The sequence below is a fragment of the Podarcis pityusensis genome, assembly GCF_964106645.2.
Source record: "Podarcis pityusensis genome assembly, chromosome: 12".
Taxonomy (NCBI): domain Eukaryota; kingdom Metazoa; phylum Chordata; class Lepidosauria; order Squamata; family Lacertidae; genus Podarcis; species Podarcis pityusensis.
This window is the reverse complement of record NC_138037.1, coordinates 14,436,665-14,460,686: the sequence shown is the minus strand read 5'-3', so window position 1 is coordinate 14,460,686 and position 24,022 is coordinate 14,436,665. Positions and strand designations below refer to the sequence as shown.

The window sequence follows — 24,022 nt, the reverse complement described above, 5'->3', positions numbered from 1 at the left end:
AGCTGTTCCACTTGCAAAAGCCATGGTGGAAGGGTTATATAAAAAAAACCCTCTTCGCCATGCAAACTTTTGTACCCCTATCAGAAGTCAACAGATATAGGCTGGGCTGGTGTCTACCCGTCTCATTTAGACCCCCTCCAGCATGGTGGATCAGAGGTTTGGATTGCTGGGTGAGACACAGGACTGGAATGTTTTAAAAGGACACACACACACACACACACACACACACACACACATATGACATTTGTCCCCACCACTACCACCCAACATGGACTGTTTATGGGCTCTAAATAGTTCCCAGCAGCAGTGGTACTTTCCCCTTGGCTTGTCCTCCTCTTCAACTCCCTATCTCTACAATGCATTGTTTCCTCTGGTTCCTGTTTTACAGATCATTCCCTACTTTGCTCAACTTCCTTTAGCCACTGTCTCTTGGCCAGCTCTTCTAGGATTTCTCTTCCCTTAGCAAAGAGCACTGTGAGTTTCTTCAGAACCAATTCTCTTATTAGCCCTTTGTGGCAGCACTTCTCTTTTTCTCAAATCCAATTCCCCTAGCTCTAGCCGTAGGGTCCTCTTTCTCAGTCCACTGCCTATTCTGCCTTCAGCGTCCTTGTTCCTGGTCTCCCTGATCATTATATTCCTGGAGCCTTTGCCCAATCCTCCTTGTGTGATGTTTGAATCCCAGCCATACGGACAACTTTCCCTTCTCTCACAGAAGCTGGACTGCAAACTATTTATTCGATGTCAGTGAACCAATTCAGCCAATCATGCTTCATTACCACAAGTGCAGTACAGTATAATAAAAACGTATAATAGGTACATTTGTTAGGTTATTCTTTCACAAGGTTTCAAGGCAGGTTACCAACTACCAATTCAGTGTTGCTCAGGGTTCCTAAGCAACTTCATATCTCTTTCACAGCAGTGAGATTTGGTATGGTTGTCAACAAATTAAAGAATGTTTAGCTGATTAATTATCTGCCTTTTAACCAATTAATTCATTGTGTTTATATTCATTTGTGCTGTATGAAACTTCTACTAGTGTTTTTTTGAGATAATGAGAAAAGTATAGCGTAACTTTATAAACAAAGGTAGTACTTATGGTTAGGAGGAAAAAAACATATTAAGTATTTTCATTTTCATTTTATTTCACAGTAACATACAATAACCCCAACAGATACAAAAGAAGTATACCATTCATTTACCACCCCACGGATTAAAATTTCTCTCCAACCAATTAATCAACTAAAGCTTTAGTTGATTCAGATTAGTCTACAGATTAAACAGATTAAAGCCCTACTACTCTGTGTTCTGAGCTATAATACTACAGCTCCACAAAGATTGATTGGCAGCATATAAAGGACAAAATGTACAACTTCACAGAATGTACAATGACAGTTTAGAAACCAGTGCCACACGATGCAATGCTGATCACTGGCTTGGATGGCATGATGACAGCGCACTTAGACAAATTTGCGGCCAATCAGCCACAACAGCAAAATACAACCACCAGGTTTGGAGCTTGTGTGTGGGTCTAGCTATGAGTTCCTGCTGTGGGTAATCAGGAAGGGAAGGCTGTTGCCTCCACGCACTGCTTGTGGTCTCCTTGAAAGCATCTGGCTGGCCACTGCAGGATGCAACGCTAGACCAGATGGACCTTTGATCTGATCCAGCAACTAGGTCCTTATGTACTTATTCAGAGGTATTCATTACTCCCAACAGTCTCGGCAGTTCTGCTGCTCAACAATCGAATATATCCAGCGCTCTTGGGGCTACCTTTTTGTAATTCAAATGTTTCCTTGTGCCTGGATCCGTAAGATTTGATTATTATTTCAAATTTGTATGTTCTAATCTCATATCACATGGTCAGTGTGCTCCTCTCCTTTCTGTTCTTTGTCTCTCTCAGTTTTCCTTCCCCTCTCACACTTCTTCTATGCATCTACTCTTCCTTTAGACAGCTGCATTTTGTCAACTTTCAAGTCCCAGCTCTCATTTCCTATGTCTCCACCCTCATCAGCTACTGCCTTCTCAAATGCCTGCATCCTGCTTTTCCAGGTCTTTGCTTTTTCTACCCCTTCTCCCACAGACCCTTCTGCCTGCCCACCTCTTCTCAGGGATGAAAACAGCACGGCATCTACCAAGGCACCATCTCTCTCCCTGTCTCAAAGAACCAGTACTTTGCCAGTCAAAGCGGGACAGGTGAATGAAGGAGGACACTGGATGACTTACCCCCTAAATGATTTTCAAGGCTACACCAACGCTGTTTACATGGCAGAAATATATGCTTACATTTGTCAGTCCTTCCTCCTTGCAATCTCAAATTGTGTTTTTCTAGGACTGGTCAAGCTACTGCTTGTTTTCAGCTTAGCTCCACCTACCACGATGCCTTATCTCCCGTGTGCTTACACATGTAAACCACTGTAACTGGAACCATTTTGAAATCTGATGTATCAATTACATACTGAACTGAAAATTAAACTCGTCTCAACAGAGGCCACCGCAGCTACCACCTGGACCTATTCAGTGCTCACTGCAGAACAACATGCCAATTTTTAAAGCTGTCAGTTATATCAATTAAGCATCTCTCTGCTGAAAGGCAAGTGTAAAGGTCAAAGTGGCTGATGGAAACAAGAAGGAAACAAAACCTTCTGCACTGTCAGAGAGGGCACAGTGTTGGCCTTGCAGTTGCTTCTGTCTCATTCTGCTTCTAAGATGCTTGGGGCTAATAGACTTGCCTATTGGACAACTTTATACATACATTTGGGCATGCTGTTGCGTTCATTGTCATCGAACACATGATGCTTAACTGTAGCTAACACTAACTATGGTTTGTTTGTTTTTTTGCCTTAACCGATGGTCAATGTTTTGTTTTTAACTATTTATTTTGTGCTTTTATCCTGTATTTTTATCTAGTGAACCGCTCTGAGATCTTCAGACAAAAGGCAGTATACTGTATAAATCTAATAAATAAGTTAAGTGAGAAAACACACAACTCCCTGTCTCTTTCCTTTCTCCTCTGCTGAATGGAAGGAAGCAAAGGTGTAGTACAGCAAGCAAGGATTTTTTCAAGAGACAGGGACACACACATTCACATAAAGAAGGCTTGGAGACACAAAACAAACCAAAGTTCTCAAACCTATGGGGAAGATAAATTTGGGGACAGAACTGGAGTTCATGGAACTTGCTGCAATCCAGCACCTCTCATCAAGATGGTAGCCGACATGAAACTCAAGATTCCCACCACCAATATATCTGTCACTGGAACACTGTAATAGGAAGTTAGAGGACTGATATTCCTTGCTCATCCTTAGTTCCAAGGAATGGTCCAAAACCAGATGAGGCATCAAAGGAGCAGAAGCTCAGCAGGTCTTGGTCTGGCCATGGGAGTCCTATGAGTTCCATGATGGAATAAAGTGATGTATAAATGTAATGTTGTTGTTTGGTCGTTTAGTTGTGTCCGACTCTTCGTGACCCCATGGACCAGAGCACGCCAGGCACTCCTGTCTTCTACTGCCTCCCGCAGTAATAAATAAATATTAACCATGTCCTGGAAAAGAGGGAATGAACTGACCTCAATAAAGTTCCCTACTTAGTACCATCATCAAGCAACTGTGCATTTAGCCCCATATTGTCGCTTACAGGTGGTATCCCTGAGCTGAACAATTTCCCAGGACTATTTGTCAAATAACTTGTGTAGCACCATAGCTAGCTAGCTAGATAGATAGCAGTGGTATTATTGCACATTGTAAAGGCAGTACTTTGAAAAGAAAATGAATTTTTACAATCTCAGAGGAATTTGTTCTTAATTTCACATGAAATTATGCACATCCTAAATAGGCAAGAGCAAGGCTGAGCTGGGAGGTAATACTTGCATGGATAAACGAAGAAGGAAAAGAGACACGTGAGATGAGTGCATATTAAGGATTTTTGTTTGGTGGGGTGTTTATTCAGTGACAGTTTTAATACATTTTCTGAATTTGAGGGAGCAAAATGTCATGACACAGACTTTCCCCCAGCGAGATAGATGTAGAGATATATATATTTAATGTAGATTTTACAACACAATTCTATGTGATCTATAGAACAGAAAGCTTACACCCTTTGAAAAGTATCTACTTATCCAGAACCTACAGAAATACATTAAGTACAAGTGCTATTATACCATGGCATCAGCATACATGGTATGTATGCCAGCTTCCAGGAGCTCTGTGGCTCTTTTGGGGGGGAGTGTTTACTCTCACGAGTTCTGGCTTCCTTCTCATGTACTTTTACACAGATAAATTTGCAGAATTCCACCGTTTATTTTACTTATTTCATTTCTATCCCACTGACTTCCAAAGAACTCAAGGTGGTGTACACAAAGTTTCTCTGCAGTCTCCCATCTGTGCACTGACTTACACTTGCTTACCTTCAAGCATGGAACCTGTACCACTAAATAAAATTAATAATAATATGCAACTATGCTAATTATTAAAGAATGAAAATACCAGCTCTTCCAAGCATTCATAAAATTATAGAAATGTGAAGGCACCAACATGAACAATGGATAAGGGTTTATGGAGCATTAAGCCACGGTACAAATTACATTTGTGGTACAAACATCTATGATTATTTCCAATCAAGTGTCATGGTTGTTCTATAGTGTTCATGTTTAATTTGTGGTAAGTTTAAACCACTTGTTGATGAGTTTGGTTGTTTTTTGTTTTTAAATTAAAATAGTCATTAATTGGAGGGATGCTACATATTTTGTAACAAGCCACCATGGCAGTAGGCAATTAGCTTCCAATATAATAAAGACACACTGAACAATTACTTACAAATAAACCCTAAGAAATCCAACACATACCAATAAGGATAAGAGATAAGTGTTTATTCATAGACCAACCAAAATTATAATAAAGTAACAGATCAACAGGAAACAGAATGTCCTAAAGTGTGAAATATTCTGCAACGTTCTCACTTTGCAAACCGTAAGGTCCCCCATAAACATTTCCAGGCAAATTAACAAATATTTATTTAGCTCTCAATACATGCATAAAATGGAAGCCTATGAAACCGACAATTCTGACTGCATGTTAAACTCATATAAAAGAGACAGGTTTTTTTTTTTTTTTGCATTCTCTTAAAACACCAGTATATGCTCCAAATGGCTGATGAGAGAAGCCCGGGCTTTTGTGATTAATGAAAAATGAACTAACTACTAGTTGACTTTTGTTACCCTCAGACCTACTCGTCTCAATTTTTCTGAAAAGCAAATCGAACAATGCTTAAAATTAAACAAAAGAAGATTTCTAAGAAGTGAAAAGCTCTCCCTTTCTTCTGTCTTGCTATCTGACCTGCGGGATGATTAACCTAGAAGGTCAAAATGCAAAGTAAAACTGCCCTATACCATAACACATCGATATCTGATATACTGGCAGTTTCTATATTTAATGCCATTTAATCAATTAGTGTTTCTTAAGCGAGTGCCATTTCTACTTCTGCAAAAGAACTGATTTATGGAAGACCCATAATCAAGCAATTCTGTTGTTCTTAAACAAAAAAGCATTTCCAAGGCCCTCCCAGGGCGTGCTGCTTTGTTTTGCTAACAAAACTGCACCAGAAAAATACAATGAAATACTGCATTAATGATTTCTCCATAAGCACCTTACATATAACACATAGCCTGGCCCAATTTCATTCCGCTCCAACGTTTACTCATTTCCATACTTTCGGTTATCATCCATTTGCGAACATTAATCTGGTTTAATCTATTCTAGTGCATTCCTTACACTAATATAAAATTGGCTTGTGCTCAGGGTTCTTTTGAGAGTTCTGATTTAATCTTCTGCTGTAAAGCTGCCCCCAAATAACCCCACACCTAGTACACTGACACAGCTATTATATATGTTACGGCTGAATAAAGGAACGCCTAACATTTGGAACTAAGAATTCAAAATGCTTATACCCCAAGCCCAGCATAAATATAGCCCCACTTTAGCTTTGAGAAAGGCTGAAGGGTGAACAAGGAGACTTCTAACAAAATCCCTACAAAGATGTAACTGCTCATAGATGTTACTCTGTGTTAGACAATATAGAAGGGTTGTATTCCTAGGCACAGCAGCAGGTCTCCAAGGTCGTTTTTAAATGGAAATGCCAGAAATTTAACCTGGAACCTTCTGCGTAAACATCTGGGCTGAGGGAACTTCCACCTCTCCAACTGTCTTAGTGGTATCTCGCCTATTTCCCAGGCTGAACAAGATGGACTTCCAAGTTTTCCATTCTAATGCTCCTGCCCTCCCAAATTTCTGTTGCGTTCTGAAAAATGACGTTGACTCTCCTTCAGAATAATCTTGTCTCTCCTTCATTTTATTTGTTTATTTAGGACTCTTTATGCCCCTTCTACCAACCAAAGTCCTCAAGGCAGCTCACAATATATTTAAAACACAATAAAACAGACAGTGATGCAACACTTTGTTCCTGATTACGGAATCCTACCACTCAGAGGTTGTTGTTTTTTAATGTTCTCTAGAACACTTGCATTATGCCACGTTGTAAAAATGTTATCTAAAAGCAGGTTGTTGCGAGTTGCCGTGGGGCGCTGTTAAAAAACTGAATCCCACTCCAAATTCCTGTTCCAACCACGAAAGTCAATAGGTGGTCCTCTCTGTCATCTCTCAGTCTAACCTAGGTTCCAGGATTATTGTGATAGTAAATGAGGTTAAGGATAGTTAAGGATTTTGCACATGGAAAAGTATAATATAAAAATTTGCAGCTCAGTGGTTGTGCTGTCCAAGTTATTTTAGAAACAGACCAAACTCTAAAACCACAGCTCTCATATCTTCTGCCATTTATGTGACATTCCTCATAAAGAAACAGAAAGTAATATGCTTCTGAAGAGTAGTGTGCAACCAGACAGAAAGATCAAGGCCTGTAGTGCCTGGTTATCATTGTTTATATGTACGTCATTTGAAATGGCAATATAAAAGGAAATCCCTAAAATCCCCTACCTGAATAAACTTTGAGTTCTCCATAGAAATTAGGAATTACAGAATAATTAGGATTAACATCCCCAAGCTAGGTAAAAACAACAACAAACTCTTCACAGAACACAATTTGGAGGCGGGCTGATTAGCACTAATACAAACAGCATAAAAGTTAGCAATAAGAAACCCCTTAAAAATATTTACATCTTTCCAAGAAGGGTTATGGGCGATCTACATTTTCTGTATTAGTGAATGGAAGGAAGTGTGGTGAATAACCGTATTTTTCTTGTATAAGATGCCCCCCATTTTGGGGGACTCCAAATTAAGAAAACAACCCTCAGCACTACCTGTGTATAAGACGAGCCCCAATGTTACACCTAATTTTTTGGTTTTAAAAAAACCAACCCTAGTCTTATACACAGAAAAATACGGTAATTATACCGGATTAAGTATCACAAAGTACAAATATGTTATCCTGCTGGTGGTGGAGTCATGAAGTCAGGATCTGGCTGAAATTGCTCAATGCTGTCAGATGCCCTGAAATATGAGATGCATCCTAAAGTAAGGGGTATCACATATATGTTCTTTATGTTCATGCTTCGTAGGACCACAGCATATAAGGACACCACATAATATAATGAAACTCCACAGCTGTGGAGGGCTTCATATTTCATATATCATATTTTGATATGATAATACAACATAACCTGCTGTATTTCTGTGCTGCAAATTCCATCCTATTCATTACTTGTTTATGGAACAGTTTAAAATAATAAATATTATGGGAATTTAAATGCTGGAATTTGAGCAACGGGAGAAACAAAAATAATTAGGTTTTCATGGAAGAGAAGCAATCTCCTGATCCAGATTCTTATACTGCTGTGGCAGCAGAATATGCATGATTCATTATTTTGGAAATACAACTAAAATGGGTGGGTGGGATCTATATTTAATGTATTGAAATCTTTAAAAAAATATGTTTGCAATGCTTAAAGATGCAGCAGGACCAATTTCCTCAATGTTTTGTTTTATTATGATTCATGACTGACAAATTTAAGTTTTTCAGGGGGGGGGTTACACAGAGTAGCTTTTTTACAATGTGGCATTTCATTGGTGGAATATAGGATTTGGGATTAAAACATCTAACAGATTTATTTCAGTATGGTTTTCGGGTTTTTTTTTACCTTTCTACTCAAGCTACACTATGAAGGAGATGTTATAGTAAGAAATGCCTCATCAGAGGACACATAATTAGTTGTAGGACAGGGCTAGAGAAAATAATGTCTCTGGAGGGAAATGTGTGATGGCTTCACAAACCCACAGAGAAAAGACACCAGAGCTCTTGAAGGCATATTTTGAAGCAGGGCTGTTGAAACTAAACAGGCCCAGATTTGATCAACTACCTGGAAACTCCATGTATGCCGCCTTTGGCTACACAAAGCAAAGATGGAATAAAAAAGTAATAAATATATTTACCATCTCATTAAACATTTAGACGCATTAGGCCATTATTCACTTTAGAGTAGCACTGAGAGAGCATAGCATGATACAACAGCATGCCAGCATAACTACTCAACTGTTAGAATGGGGTGGGGATCCTTTTTCAACTCGAAGTCCGCATTCCCTTCTAGGTAACCTTCTGGGGGCCACATGCAAAAGCTGGCTGGGGCCAATGACCATTCAATGTTGCCTTGTACAGTATCCTCCAACTGGGCAAGCATTAGTAAAGTTCAAAGACACGTTCTAGGCAGGCAGAGCAAGGTTGTAGAGAGGTGTGGCCTAGGGATAGTCCTGAGGGCCTGACAGAGAGGCCTGGAGGGCCACATTTTGCCCCACAGTCTAAAATTCCCCCTTCCTGTGTTGATGGCACAACCTTATCCTTGCAACACATCGGGGAAGCCTTTGCATGCTTATGTTTTGTGCAACAGGGACAAACCCCAGCCACCAAGTTACGCAAACCAGCAGCCTTGAAGAAGACCTACACTACATTAATTTGGAATAAAAAGCAGTGAAGAACTCCAGTAGACCAGAAACAATCCTTCATCCATTAAAAGGGATGTACACCATGTTAACATGAAGCAACCAGTTAAACAACTCGGTTCAGAATCCATCAAAACTTGATTGAAAGGGTGAGGGAAATCCCCATTTGAGCTTCAAACACTCCTTTAGAACCCTTGCAGCGAGGACACCAGTAGCCTTAAGAAGTCATAACTTATGAACATTATGTTCTCCTGAATATGTACCCATTAACCAGGGCTTTTTTTTTCAGCCAGAACTCGCCAGAACTCAGTTCTGGCAACACTGCCATTCTAGAGAACAAGGGAGGTGTTCATGGCGAGTTCCAGCACCTTGCTTTCTAGAAAAATAGCACTGCCATTAACCTTTATATTTTTGTGGGTTTTTTTTTAAAAAAAAAAACCTTTTGGGGAGGGAAATCAAGTAATAACCTGTGCATTTATCTCCCTCTCTTTTTGGCAAACACCCACATCCTGTAGGCCTGACAAAGCAGGGCATTCCTGCATCAACCTTTCCTATACGGGGAGCGTCAGTTTCACCCAAAATAACCCTCATGCACGGCCTTACCCCACAGGGGGAAGGTCTTTTTGGGGGGAGGGGGTCAGCTATTCTTAAGCCTTGTCCACCCCCAATAACAATGAGCATAACCTTCCCACCCTTTTCCTGTTTGAAGGGTAAAACCTGCCCTATTATTCCTCACCAAGGAGGGCCAGGCAAAGAAACCCAACCCACCGTCTCCCCTCACCTTTCTTTTTTGGGGAGGGGGGAAGTGGGCGTGGGTAGGCGCCTCCCCGCTTCCCCCGGTGTTGTGGGGCAGGAGGGCGTTCAAGCAGCCCCGTCTCCTCCCACCTTGACTTTCCCTATGGGGAAAGCTTCCCCTTCTTCTTCCCACCCCACCCAACCCCTACCATTAACTCGGTCCAAACCTGCCTCCAAAAGCAGCCACAGCCAGGCGAGATGGGAGAGGAGGGAGGGACGCGCAGGGAAGCAAACAGGCGTCTTCCGTCTGGGAGGCCCAACCGCGCAGGGGAGGGGAAGGGGAGAAAGGTTGCGGCCGGGGAGGGTTGCGCCTTGCCCGGCGTGCCCAGCCACTCGAGGCCCCGGCTCCACGGTTCTGGGCAGGCCGCAACCGGAAAGTAATTCCCACCACCCTCGCCGCCGCCGCTCCCCGCTTGTCTCACACGCGCGCACACCTTTTTTCCTCTCCCAGACTCTCCGCCTCTGCCCCGCGAAGCCCCTTCCCCACCTTACCCGCAGGTACAGCAGATGCAACTTTTTAATACCGGCTAGAAAACCCCCATAAAATCGTTAAGACCCCAACAGGGTGTGTTGGGGTGGGGGATAGAGAGAATTGTTATGGATGATAAAATCAGCGACCAATGCATTCCCGCCCCGTATTCTTGTTTTGCACGACAAAAAAAAACCAAACACAATTCAGGGAAGAAGAGAAGACGAAAAATACCAAACCAATGGGCGCCACCAATTATTATTATTGTTGTTATTATTATTTGCAGCCGCGATCTCCACGCACACGCATTTGAGACCTTATATGTGCTGCGTGTATCTCATCTGTGCATTGCACACACATATACCTACAGAAAGGGGCATGTTACGCAGGCTCAACCTCCCCCCATTACAAAAAAAAATAAAAGCAAACCCCTTTCCTCTTGTGGGCTCGGGTGTGTACATGGTTTTGTAGAGGTTTCTTTCTCTCTCGTTCTCTCTCTCTTTTTTTAAGGCGCCATGTTTATAATCCTCCATCATATATTTAAAAAGAAAAAAGAAGACGCCGGAGACGCCGCCTTCCCCTCGCCTCCCTAACCCAGCCACCCACCCTAATCTCTCCCAGAAAGGCGCACATCCTAATCTCTCCCACAGGGCTGTAAATTTCAAAGTCGTGCCTCTCTTTCTCGCTCTCTCCCCCCACAATCGCCCCCCTTTGCTCTCCTCCTCCTCCTCCCCAGACCGAAGAGCGTCTCTCTCACCTTGTGCTCTGGGCTGCTGCTCTTTCTGTGGCTGCAAAAGGAGAGGGAAGGAGAAGAAGAGGAGAAGTTAACCCAGGCGAAACTTTTCAATCCTCTCTTCCCCCAAGGCTGCTGCCTCCTTCCTCCTCTCCTCCTCCTCCTACATATTTCTTCCCCCCATCGGAGTTTTATTGTGTCTGAATTTTTCTCTCTCTCTTCTCTCCCTGTCTGTCCACACTTCCAGCTTTCTGGGGGTAAACAGGGTTTAAAAGAACGAAGCCGCGGATCTTTGGGAGAAGGAGAACTCTAGCGGCGTCGGGTGGAGTTGCCGTTGGCTTCTTTTTCTTTCCGCCCCTCGCTTTATTATGCCGGGTTAAAGGGAGAGAGAGCAATTCAAGAGCACTGGTTCTCCTAACTATTGAAAAGAAAAAAGAAAAAAAGCCATGATATATACGCTCTCATCTCACAAAATTAGGAGGTTGCCAAGGCGTGCGTAATTTTTTGCGCATGGTCCACTCTCTTCTTTTTTGGAGTTCTTTGTCCATCATAAATTAAAAGAGGTGTTTTGGGGGGAGTGGGAGGGAGAGGAGAAGGGAAAATGAATAAATGCAGCCTTTTCAGAAATATATTTGATATTTTTCAGAAATATATTTGAGATCAAGGGGTTTCTGCAGGCATCAAATGCCAGTGTGTGTTATAATATATATGTGTGTTATTTTATATATATATATATATATATATATATATATATATAACGTGGATTATTTTATTGGTGGGTTCAGCATGTTTTGCTTCCCATCCCTACAACTGACAGTGACAAAATGCTAAAATAACCATCAGGCGTTAGTAGCCTCTTGTCTAGGTCTGTAAACTTAATTAACGATGACGATTTAACATTATGTAATTCATCTGATCATGATTATGCTTTAATCAGAATAAGTCCCTTAATAATCCAGTGCATTTTGAGCCACAAACATGGCAGGATAATCCGCAAGGTGCCTGATTGTAAGGTGGCAAATGTTATCTACCAATCAATTCACTTGAGGATGTTTTCACACATTAACTAAAAATGAATGCCAAGCCTTTCTTGTGAATGGTGTTAACAAAGGGCTAGTAGTAATTGAAACGTATTACAGCCGGTCTAAAAATCAAATTCTAATTATACGTGTGAGAAATGCAGACAACTATTGCTTTTATGGAGGGAGGTTTTTGTTTGTAACTAAGTTACGTATTTTTGTGTAAACTGCCCTATGATCCTCAGATGAAGGGCAGTATAGAAATTTAATTAATAATAATAATTACAAAAACTATAGGAATTGGGTTTCTCTAAGTCAATGGTTCCCAAACATTTTTCCTCATAGACCACCTGAAAAATGCTTGGGGTGTTACAGAACACTATTCTGCCTGTTCTGGCAATTGTAATTGTACAATTTTTAATCATATTTTAATTGGTGCATTCATTTCCTTTTATTTATTTTATTTCTCATCTATAATATTTTATTGTACAAGTAACTCACAACTTATGCACATTTAACTTATGCATCCATTCAACTTTACATGCTTGGCAGAAAAGGGGTGAGCATCCTGGAAAAAAAATATTTAAGTTGAGAATCGCCTGTATTACAATTTGGAATCCATAGAATTCAAATGGTTTGGGGGAAAATGAGGAAATTTGTTTATTTACCCAATTTATATACATTACTGCTTGCCTGTAATAATCTCTAGGCGGTTTACAAGGATGCAATACAACTGGCCAATTTTTCCTGGACACAGTAAGTACCAACCCACCGTTCATCTTCCCAGGGTGCAAGCTCAGTTTATTGCCCCTCATCCAATTCACCACAGTTCCCAAACAATGATTGACAATTTCCATTTTTTGTTGAAAGTTTTAAGAAAAAAAAGTATTTCTGTACTGAAGCATTTTTTGAACTTGGAACGTAAAAGTCAAATTGGCACTCCAGACACAATCTATTTTTAAAACGATGCACAGAGAGATTGATTTAATTGAGTTTAATGTCTTTAATTTATAGGTTTAATTTTGCCCATACAGTTCTTAGGAAAGATGTTTGGAGCCATACTCAGTTCTCGAACATCTTGTAACAATTATTCTCTCATTGTTACTTATTGCATGTCGTATATGAATTTATGTAGTGGTCCTGCATTCCAGAAAATCTCAGGGAAAAATCCCATATACAGCTTCATTGCTAATTCAAAATCAGGATCGGCTCATTAGTGAAAATAATATGTTGTAATAATGTAACCACATTTTAAAAATACATCTCAAGTTTATTGATTCCCAACGTACAAAGGTTTCAAAGTTTAAGATGTTTCTTCCTTTGAGGAAGTTAACATACATGTATGCTTGTAATTGGGTGGCTGTGAACCTCACTTGCTCTCCTTTCCCCTCTCATCTGTCAATGCAGCTGCAGGAAGAGACCAGAATTTTCTTCATGGTGTGTTGTCCATACCCTAAACTATGCTTAAATTTAGCTATTGTTAGCAAAAACAAGCTAGCTTCATAAACTGTGCTTTGAAGCTGGCTTGTTTCCACTAAATATATTTAAGATTAACTAAAATTGTCTGGGTTCAATCTTGAAGATGCTTTAGAAGCTTTGATTACAGTACTTCAAAATACTGCAGCCAGGATATTACCTGGGATGGCGCACGGTTTCCATATCTTGACGGTCTTGAGAAATCTACACCAGTTATCAATTTGCTTCTGAGTTCAGTTTCTAGGTGCTGCTTTTAAACTATCCTTCCTGGCTTGGGACCTAGGTACCTTATAGACAGCCTTCTCCAATACCAATCTTCTCAGGTGTTGAGATCTTCCACAACGCTGCCATCATTTGCGGTTAAGTGGTTGAAAACTAGGAAGAGGACATTTTCATCCATAAAACCCCAGTTGTGGAACATCCTCCCCAGTGGTACCCAGCTTGTAACCATTTAGCTTCCAGGTTAAGATGTTTTTATTCTCACATCCATTTCAGTTACCGGTAATTGAATGGCCCCAAAATGAGGCACTGGAAAGGCGTTTGTTCTTTCTTACTCTGCCGCGGGATTATTTTGCCGCTATTGTAATTTTAGCTTAATTTGCGAACCAGTCTGGGATGGATTCTATGAAGAGAAGTACAGTGGTACCTTGGGTTAAGTACTTAACTTGTTCCAGAGGTCCGTTCTTAACCTGAAACTGCTCTTAACCTAAAGCACCACTTTAGCTAATGGGGCCTCCTGCTGCTGCCGTGCCGCCGGAGCACGATTTCTGTTCTCATCCTGAAGCAAAGTTCTTAACCCGAGGTACTATTTCTGGGTTAGCAGAGTCTGTAACCTGAAGCGTATGTAACGTGAAGCATATGTAACCCGAGGTACCACTGTACAGAAATTTCCTAAATAAACAAGCAACCCATTTTTCACTTCTTAAAAATAGCGTCCTGCGGAACAAACTGACATAGTGCATCTGGGCAAAATGTCACAGTTCGGACTTTCCATGCTGCAATGCAAACAAGGCAAGGTGCTATGCGGCGAGGGGCTCTCGAGATGGAAAACCCAGCCTCCAAGGAGCATGCCACAGCTCTTGCTGCCACCACAGCAGTGGCAGTAGTAGCAGATGATGCATTCCTTAGAGGCCAGATCTGCTACCCCTATGGGTCCTGCCCCCTGAGGCAGTTGCCTCACCTTGCCTCGCGGATGGGCCAGCCCTGCTGCCTATATTTTATCCATGTGCCTGCCCCTCTCACAAGGCTCCATCCACAGTGCCTCTGTAACAACTTCATGGAAAAGTGGAGATCTGAAAAGCAAGAAACTGAGAGGAAACCAAAACTGACACATTTACTCAGCCCTGCTTGGGATTTTCTTCAACAAACTATAACAGCATAAGACTACAGGAAGCACCACATTCCCTCATGTTTCCTTTACCGTACATATTATTTTCCTAAAGTTTTTGCCTTGATTGATATACACAGTTTCTGTAATGGCCAGACATAAAAGTTCATTTAAACCTCATTCAGCTCACTTTCAAAAATTGAGCTGTTACTGTTTGCACTATTTCAGCAATTTGCTCAGAGGGTCTCTTCGCTTCCCCTCGGAATAAAAGCACCTCTTTCCGCTGTTATTGTGCTGTTGTTTACAGTTATTATTATAAGGGGAGTCACGCCTGATTCAAACTGTTATTTTCAAATAGGTACCCAGCAGAGAGAAGCTTCGGCACCAAATTCCGTTTTGTGAGGTTAGCATAAAATCCCGGTTTGGAGACCTACTCCTTTACTGATTAACCTACTTCATGGCTGACTTCGTTCCACAGGATCACGCTGTGCTCATGAACGGGGCATGATGTAAACCAGTCAGAAGTTGACTTGGAGGTATTCCAGACTTTGTACTATTAATCTCCTGAAACTTCAGAGCCTTCAGAGCAAAGCTGAACACAAATACAGTAGCACAGTCATTTCTATTAAGACCTCCCATAGTCAAATCTATCCGTTCATGGGATACTACGTTTCCTGCTATTTTACTACTTTGGACCCTGCCTCAGAAATGTGCAGGGCTGAATCCGGGTGAGGAGCTTGGTTTTATTTCTCTGCTATTTCACAAACCACTTTTGAAGCCTAGAACGGCTTTGAAGCCAGTTTGCAATAACACATCACAGGGCTTTGAAGCCAGTTTGCAGCACATCACAAGGAACCGCTGCCATTCACAAATATAACAGCAACAGCAGTGTGGCATTTGCAGAGCTCTTCCATGGTGCAACGAGTTGCAGATAAATTAAATCTTTCCTAAAGCATAATAATAGGGATGCGGGTGGCGCTGTGGGTTAAACCACAGAGCCTAGGACTTGCCAATCAGAAGGTCGGTAGTTCGAATCCCTGTGAGGGGGTGAGCTCCCGTTGCTCGGTCCCTGCTCCTGCCAACCTAGCAGTTCGAAAGCGTGTCAAAGTGCAAGTAGATAAATAGGTACCGCTCCGGCAGGAAGGTAAACGGTGTTTCTGTGTGTTGCTCTGGTTCGCCAGAAGCGGCTTAGTCATGCTGGCCACATGACCCGGAAGCTGTACGCCGGCTTCCTCGGCCAATAAAGCGAGATGAGCGCCGCAACCCCAGAGTCGGCCATGACTGGACCTAATAGTCAGGGGTCCCTTTACCTTTACCTTTAAAGCATAATAATATATGCTTTGCCAGAGTGGTGTAGTGGTTAGACTGTTAAGCGAGGACCTGGGAAACCAGGGTTCAAATCCCCACTTGGCCATAAACCCACTAGGTGACCTTCAGTCAGTCCCTGCCTCTCAGCCTATCCTACCTCACAGGGTTGTTGTGGGGGGTTAAATGACAAGGAGGGAAAGATTTATGCCACCTTGCGCTCCTTGTAGAACAAGGTGGATAAAAATGCAACATATAAAGTGTTTTAAAACTAAGGTCACCAGTGTGTCACCTGTAGGCATACAGGCCCTCACCACTTCCACCCTGCCAAAATTAGGCTTGAAAGCATTTCGTTACAGCTGATAGAATGGGGTTCCATATGTGCTTGATTGTGCTGTGTGTAAGGTGCCCACAACATATTTGGTTTGCAAATGTTGCCCATGGGCTGTCTTTGGCCGAAGAACAAGCAACCACGGGAAGCTTGATTCCCTGCTATGTGCCAGAACAGGCCTGTTGCCCCGGGGCCACAGAGCTGAGAGGCAGGGCACAATGACCTTTCCATACTTGAGAGAGACAAAAGGATGGATAACGTTCCTGACTCCTTGGAAATCATTTGACTTGAAAGGCAGGAGGTAGGTAGCTGGTGTGATGGTCTGGGACTCGGCCTCAGACTCGGAACCAGAGGAGACTCAGTCTGCACTGGATCCTTTGCCTCAGGCATCATCTGAACCAAGTCTGGGGCCTGATCCTGAAGAGTCCCAGTCTGCACAGGTTCCCCTGCAACAAACACCAGCTGGGCTGAGTCAGGGGCCTGAGCCTGCCCTGGTTCCAGATGCGGGGATTACCTCGTTGCCTTCAGCTGGGCAATCACTTACAGCTGCTCCACTACCGGTTTGGTCAGGGGAGGCTGAAGCAGCCCCTGGGTCTAGTAACCCACCGATGTCGCCTGAGCTGCAGAGACTAAGGTCTGAGAGAAGGAGAGACCTGAGTACTCACAGGAGGAGTGCTTGTCTTCAGGCAAAACAGGGAGGTGAGTCGCCGGGGGGATCAGGACCGGCCATTACCCCCGACAAAAATAAAAGGCTGTCGGACTCCGCCCCAGGTTGCGGGAGCAACGTTGCTGTATGCTAGATCCTGCACCTGTCCTTGCCTTGTGTCCTGCCTTGGCCCTGTTGGACTCACTCCCAGTGGAACCTTCAGATAATGGTTTTCATGGCCCACTAAGGAAGATAAGGACACAATAATGGCACATTTATTCAAAACCCAGTTAAAACTATTTAGTTTAATTAATTCAACAACACTGATGGACTTGATCCAGTGATACCAGCTTTTCAAAGTCTGATAGTCGTTTACGCCTCCAGTGCTGCCCTGCTCCCCACTTGCTTCTTGGCACCCACCTAGGTAATCCCCCCCCCCGGGGCAGTACTGTCCACTTTGGAACTGATGTAGAAGGTCCGCTACTGAAAGTAATCAGCCAATCTCCCTATGAAAAGTACTATTAAGAACTGATAAGTGCTAGGATGATTAAGGCCAGGGGTCAGCAAACTTTTTCAGCAGGGGGCCAGTCCAATGTCCCTCAGACCTTGTGGGGGGCTGGACTATATTTTGAAGGAAAAAAATGAACGAATTCCTATGCCCCACAAATAACCCAGAGGTGCATTTTAAATAAAAGGGCACATTCTACTCATGTAAAAACACCAGGCAGGCAGGCCCCACAAATAACCCAGAGATGCATTTTAAATAAAAGGACATGTTCTACTCATGTAAAAGCATGCTGATTCCTGGACCGTCCATGCACCAGATTTAGAAGGCGATTGGGCTGGATCCGGCCCCCGGGCCTTAGTTTGCCTACCCATGATTGAGGCATTCGCCATCAGTTCCTCTGTCCAGACAATCTTAACAACTCAAGGGAAAGAAGGGCTTTCATAGCACTCTCTAGTGGGAAATAAGTGGACAAAGAAGAGAAGGAATGTAAGAATTGGCATGTTTGTTCATTTCCTACAGATATGAAGATGCTGTTCCTCCCAAAGCCCTTGACTGCTTGCAGCTGGTATTCAGTGGCCTCTGAACAATTTAGCCGTCATGGTTAATAGATAGGCCCATTCTCCATGGAGTATTATGCTATGCAGTCACTTGTTTTGCTACTTTATGTGCCAGGCATAAACGTTTCTCTACAACTAGGCCTTTGGCTGATTAACAATCTTAAAAGGTGTTTGTGGGAGGGGAGAGCTTGAGTTTTGTTTTGTTATGTATTTTGTGTTCTCGTTTTTGTATTTTTACGTTGCAAACCATCCTGCGATCTTTGGGTGGAGAGTGATATACAAATTTAATTAAGAACAACAACAGCAGCAGCACTTATTTTGGGAAGAATTAGAGTTAGGTAGAAGAAGAAGTTGCAATGTAGTTCATTTTGCGTGCTTTCATTTTTAACCACCTGCAAAGTCTGCAAGCTCTTATTCATTTCAAGATGGAGTAAGATCAGGTTGCCCAATCCAGTTCAGAATGAGTGCAGCACACATGATTTATATGTTTTTGAACCTACGTTAGGAAAGATTTATTGATTCCAACTGGAATAGCCCCACCACTCCAGAGCCCCGGATCTTGGTAATTTAAGCTAAATATAAATCCAGGCCAATGTGTAGCTTGACATGCCTGTGGGCCCTGTTATTCATCATAGCATTTTCTGCATGAATTTCTGTACAGTTATGAACTAGTGAATATGTTTTATAACTCTTCCTGGAATTGTTAAAATGCTGGCACAGGCACCGCAGTCCAAATTAAGAAGGTGTTGAGATAGGATGTGATATCATATTAGCTCTGTTTGAGCTGATAATTTACATGCTGAAATGATAATGCTTTTAACTGTTTCACCACCATCTTGTGTTTAAAAACAAGCGGCAATCCTTATTAACTCAGCAGCCCCAACAGACATTTTAAAGTTGCCTGGTGAGGGTCAGAGTTTCCTCTTTTCTCTTTGGTACAGGGATTGTGGTCTTGAGCTTAAGTATGGATTTGTAGGCACAACAACAGAAGTGCACCAGCAAGCAATGGGTCTCTCATTGTGGTGTAGTGTGGTGTAGTGGTTAGAGCAGTGGACTCGTAATCTGGGGAACCGGGTTCGCTTCCCCGCTCCTCCACCTGCAGCTGCTGGGTGACCTTGGGCTAGTCACACTTCTCTGAAGTCTCTCAGCCCTACTCACCTCACAGAGTGTTTGTTGTGGGGGAGGAAGGGAAAGGAGAATGTTAGCCGCTTTGAGAGTCCTTCGGGTAGTGATAAAGCGGGATATCAAATCCAAACTCTTCTTCTTCTCATTTACATCAATATATGGTCCAACCTCATATGAGAGGTGGGGTGGGGTGGGGTGGGAATTCAGCCTGAGGATTGCATTCCCTAATGCTCAACTTTTCAGAGACTGCGTGCTGGCAATGGGGAAGACCAGAAGCAAAATATGGGTGGAACCAGAGGCAAAAGTACACCCACCAGCAACAGATGAGATTCTTACCTTTATACAATAGGCTACATTCCAGCCCTGCAAAAGTCAGAGGTTTCAACATCCACACACTATCTCTTCATCCTTCATCCAGGTAAGCATTATCACAATTTAAGGGCACGTTCCAGCCAAACCAAAACACCTGCGGTGCAAAACAGGGCTGGTATGGGGGCATGGCCTGGGGAGAATCATACGGTCTGGATAGAGATGTCTAGAGGGCCACACTTAGCGCCCCCTGCCTGAGGTTCCTCAATTCTTCTTTATATGACCATGCGATTGTTTCAAGCATCATGGTCAACCTACATTGGATTTGGATTTGATATCCCGCTTTATCACTACCCAAAGGAGTCTCAAAGCGGCTAACATTCTCCTTTCCCTTCCTCCCCCACAGCAAACACTCTGTGAGGTGAGTGGGGCTGAGAGGCTTCAGAGAAGTGTGACTGGCCCAAGGTCACCCAGCAGCTGCATGTGGAAGAGCAGGGAAGCGAACCCGGTTCACCAGATCACGAGTCTACCGCTCTTAACCACTACACCACGCTGGCACTACACCACATTGCTGTTGTTGTAGTTACTTGAACTGATATCCCACCATTCCTCCCTAAGGGGTCCAGGGCAGCAAACAGATGGAAAAATAAACAACAACAACAACAACAACAAAGCAAAACATTCTAAAACAAATTAAATCATTCTAAAAACAATTACAGTTAAAAACATACTTCCACCCAGTGATTTTGAAGTTGCCAGGAACAGTATTCTTCAGCCACCCAATGGCTGGGTAAACGGGAATGTTTTCAAATTCCTCCTGAAAGTTAAGAATGATGGAGACATGCACACCTCACTAACAAGGACATTCCACAACCAGGGAGCCACCACTGAAAAGGCCCTGCCATGGGTCAGCACTAACCAAGCAGAAGCAACTACACACATTCATCTATTAGTATATTTATTTATTTAAAAAATCCTGCCTTTCAATAAAACATTTTAAAGGCTATTAGAGCATAAATTGAAAGAGCAATGAAAAACAGTTAAATAAAAAACACAATTTTCCAGCAACTGCAAGCTTCTGAATAGCCAAACTTGAAAATCGTTTAAAGCATGGGGAAAACAGAACAATTTTTGCCTGATGCCTAAAGCTTGCTAAGTTTGACTCCAGTGAACAGATACATTGACATCAAGATTTATGTGCCATAACAGCAGCATATAGAAATATTTTGCATCAGTGCAGTTATCTCAATACTGCCATAACAGTTGCATTATATATCAGATCTAATTTCATTTGAAAGCAGCAAGCATGGAGGGCACTGTGTGTGATATTTCCCCCTCAGACTGCAGCTGTTTTACCATCTTAAATCTTAAGGTGGCACTGTAAGTAAAGATTCTGGAGCTGAGCATAAAGGAAATTTTGATAACTTTGTTCCTCCTTCACTGATGTTCTTTGCTGTACAGGAGTCTGAACTAGCAGTGACTAACCAAAAAAGGGATATGGAGCTGTGCTCGGTGTGAAACATCAACTCAGCATGCAGCAGCTGTGACTGCACAGCCAAATTTGATGCCAGAGATTATTAGGATCGGTAAAGGCAAAGGGACCCTTGACTTAAGTCCAGTCATGGATGACTCTGGGCTTGCAGTGCTCATCTCGCTTTACTGGCCGAGGGAGCCAGCGTATAGCATCCATGGCCAGCATGACTAAGCCACCTCTGGCGAACCAGAGCAGCACACGGAAACGCCGTTTCCCTTCCCGCCGGAGTGGTACCTATTTATCTACTTGCACTGCATGCTTTTGAACTGCTAGGTTGGCAAGAGCAGGAACCGAACAACGGGAGCTCACCTGGTTGCAGGGATTCGAACCGCCAACCTTCCAATTGGCAAGCCCTAGGCTCTGTGGTTTAGACCACAGGGCCACAGATAGGGACTGCAAATAAAAACTGTGGCCATCAAAATCCACCGACACAGCTTGGTATTTGTGTATTGTTTCAGTTACCCCATCTCAAAAAGGAAGCTGTATCGCTGGAAAGGTGCAGTAAATAGCAACCAAAGTGATCCAAGTATTGGAGTACTTTTCCTACAAGCAAAGACTAAAGCGTTTAGGAACATAGCAGCTGAATTTCTCCATCTGAACATAAGAAGAACCCCACTGCATTTGGCTAGTGGCTCATTTCGTTCTGTATCTTCTTCATTCCTGGGACAAACTAGATGCCTATGGGAAGCCCAGAAGCAGAACTGGAGCGCGACATCACCCTCAAGCCCACCAGCATGTGGGATGCGCATCTTACGGGGCCATGCTTCCATGCAAGTCACATGACCCATGCGACAATGTGACCCCGGAAGACGCGTTTTTCTCAGGACCGTGCTCTTACATGAGAGCACAGTGCCAAAAAGTGTGTTTGGAGGCACTGTGTGAGATTGCAGTGCCCCAAAACATATGTTTTGGGCGCCATGCTCTCATGCAAAAAATTTTTTAAAAAACGGGACGTTCCAATTTTATTGGGGCAATTGAATGGCATGCACCCTTCCCACCTGAAGCCATTTCCTAGAACTAGTCTGACTTGTTCAGCATGTTTCATCTCGTAAATTATAATCCCAGACACACAGGGTCACAGATTTGGAAGGGACTACATGTGTGATCCAGACTGACCCCTCAGACTGATAACGTGATATTCCCACAGTAAGCGATTCCTCCCCATGTATCAATCTGCAAATAGAATTCCCATATAACGAAATGTTGGATAGGAGGTTGTACAGTTCATTATTCACTCAGTTGTTTCACAAACACACACTCTGTGTACATTCGGTTTCTTCCAGAATGTTCAGCATTCGCCAATGAAAGCTCCGCAAAGTGCCATCATCTTCTTCCCCCTGCTTTTGTTTACTGGAAAATATTTCGCGGCATTTTAGAGATTACAGATGCGGTAACACTTTATGTTAACTGTCTTATTTTAATTTATGTGGTGTTACCATTAATAATGCATTCCTTTTCTGCTTAAGTGGGTGGTAGGAAAGCCTAAAAGGAAAGGCATCTGCGGAATTAGATACTGTTTTTCCGTTTTAATCTCTCAGGAAGATTTTTTTTTAACAAGGTCTGTGTAAACATGTTTCTCAGGACTGAATTGGTGGTGGTGAACATGGGCTTGTTGGGAGCTACATGTTAGTTGCAGAGCTGGCCCAGGGCATTTGGATGTTTTAAGCCAGGGGTCAGCAACCTAAGGCCCATGGGCCAGAAGCGGCACACGGATGTTGTTTGACTGGCCCACAAGCCGCCCCTGAATCAAGTCACCCGCTCGCGCGCTGCGCTAAACTGGTGCAGCGCGGCACAGGGACTCACTTCCACGGCGCCGGAAATCGCGTCTGTGCAGACGCAGATGCCGAAAATCGACAATAAACAGATCGACAATAAACAAGAGCAGAAACATTTCACAACGTGGAGCAAAATATTTATTGATGGATTTACCATATTTTGAGCAGCGCAGTCAAGGCAGCCACAGCTTAAAATGATGGCTTGCCATTGAATTTATTAGTATTACTATTTAGCAAGATTTATGTGCTGCTTTATAAAATAAAATAAAAAATTCTAAACTGTTTACATAAAATGGTATAAGATATTCATTAAAGATAGCAAGAAAAGTAAACTCTGAAAATAAGTGGACTTAATAAAATTATCCAGATAAAGATAAAAGGTTTCTTTTGGATTTATTTCATAACAGACTTTATCTAGATCAGTTTCCTCCAACCTGTTGCCTTCTAGACATTTTGGAGTGCAGCTCCTATTATTTCCAGTCATGATGAAAGTTGTAGCCCAAAGCACTTCTGGGGAGAGGAGCAGCAGTTCGGCTGTTTCTCTGTTAGCTCTCTACTGACAGGAGATAATTAAGTCTGACTCCAGCCGTGGCAGGTTGCGTATATGTGGAAATAAAACCATATATGCTAAAGGCACCACAGTCTTCACTAACTTTCATCCTGAGGAAACTGAGTAAGCGGTGGAACTCCTGGAGTCTCTTACTGCTCAGTGATTCGCATGACGTGCAAAAATATTATATCCAAACTGAATGCAAAAGGAAATCATTTGTCCATGAGGGTACTGAGGGCTTAAAGCCAAGTTTTCAGAAGGGGAGTTTCCCCCTGGCTTTCCACTTTATCTATAAATCAGACATTTTGTCATGTGTGTTACTAGCAGGCCAGTAACTGCTGCTCTCGTGGTTGTTTTGACATTGTTAATATTTATAATACACATGTAAATTATTAGGCTTACAATGGGTTCCCATATGAAGAAAAATAACTGAGAACAATCATTTGTTTCCTAGTGGTACTCTTGACAAATCTGGGTTATGTTAAAGCCAGGCTAGCCTGATCAAAGTTTCAACATAAACAACAAGGGAAATGTCAGAATACGAAGTTATATTGGTGATGATAATCAGGTATGAAGAAAATCCTTTAGGATAAGAAATATGTCTCCCTCCCTCTTCTTTCTGTT

General features: G+C 42.6%; 1 protein-coding gene and 1 long non-coding RNA gene across 12 annotated transcripts in view; both read right to left on the bottom strand.

Annotated features, from left to right (window-relative positions):
• Positions 1-11,219, bottom strand: part of ZMYND11 (zinc finger MYND-type containing 11) — a 102,413-nt gene extending 91,194 nt beyond the window's left edge. For 5 of the 11 annotated variants that reach the window (XM_080974105.1, XM_080974106.1, XM_080974101.1 and 2 more), the window contains exon 1: positions 10,961-11,217. The gene's annotated coding sequence lies outside the window, so the exon portion shown is untranslated. Of the gene's footprint in view, positions 1-10,960 lie in introns of all 11 variants that reach the window. The other 6 variants (XM_080974099.1, XM_080974095.1, XM_080974102.1 and 3 more) reach the window with 4 other exon arrangements.
• Positions 1-24,022, bottom strand: part of LOC308459224 — a 300,770-nt gene that overhangs the window by 118,476 nt on the left and 158,272 nt on the right. The gene's annotated exons all lie outside the window — the stretch shown is intronic.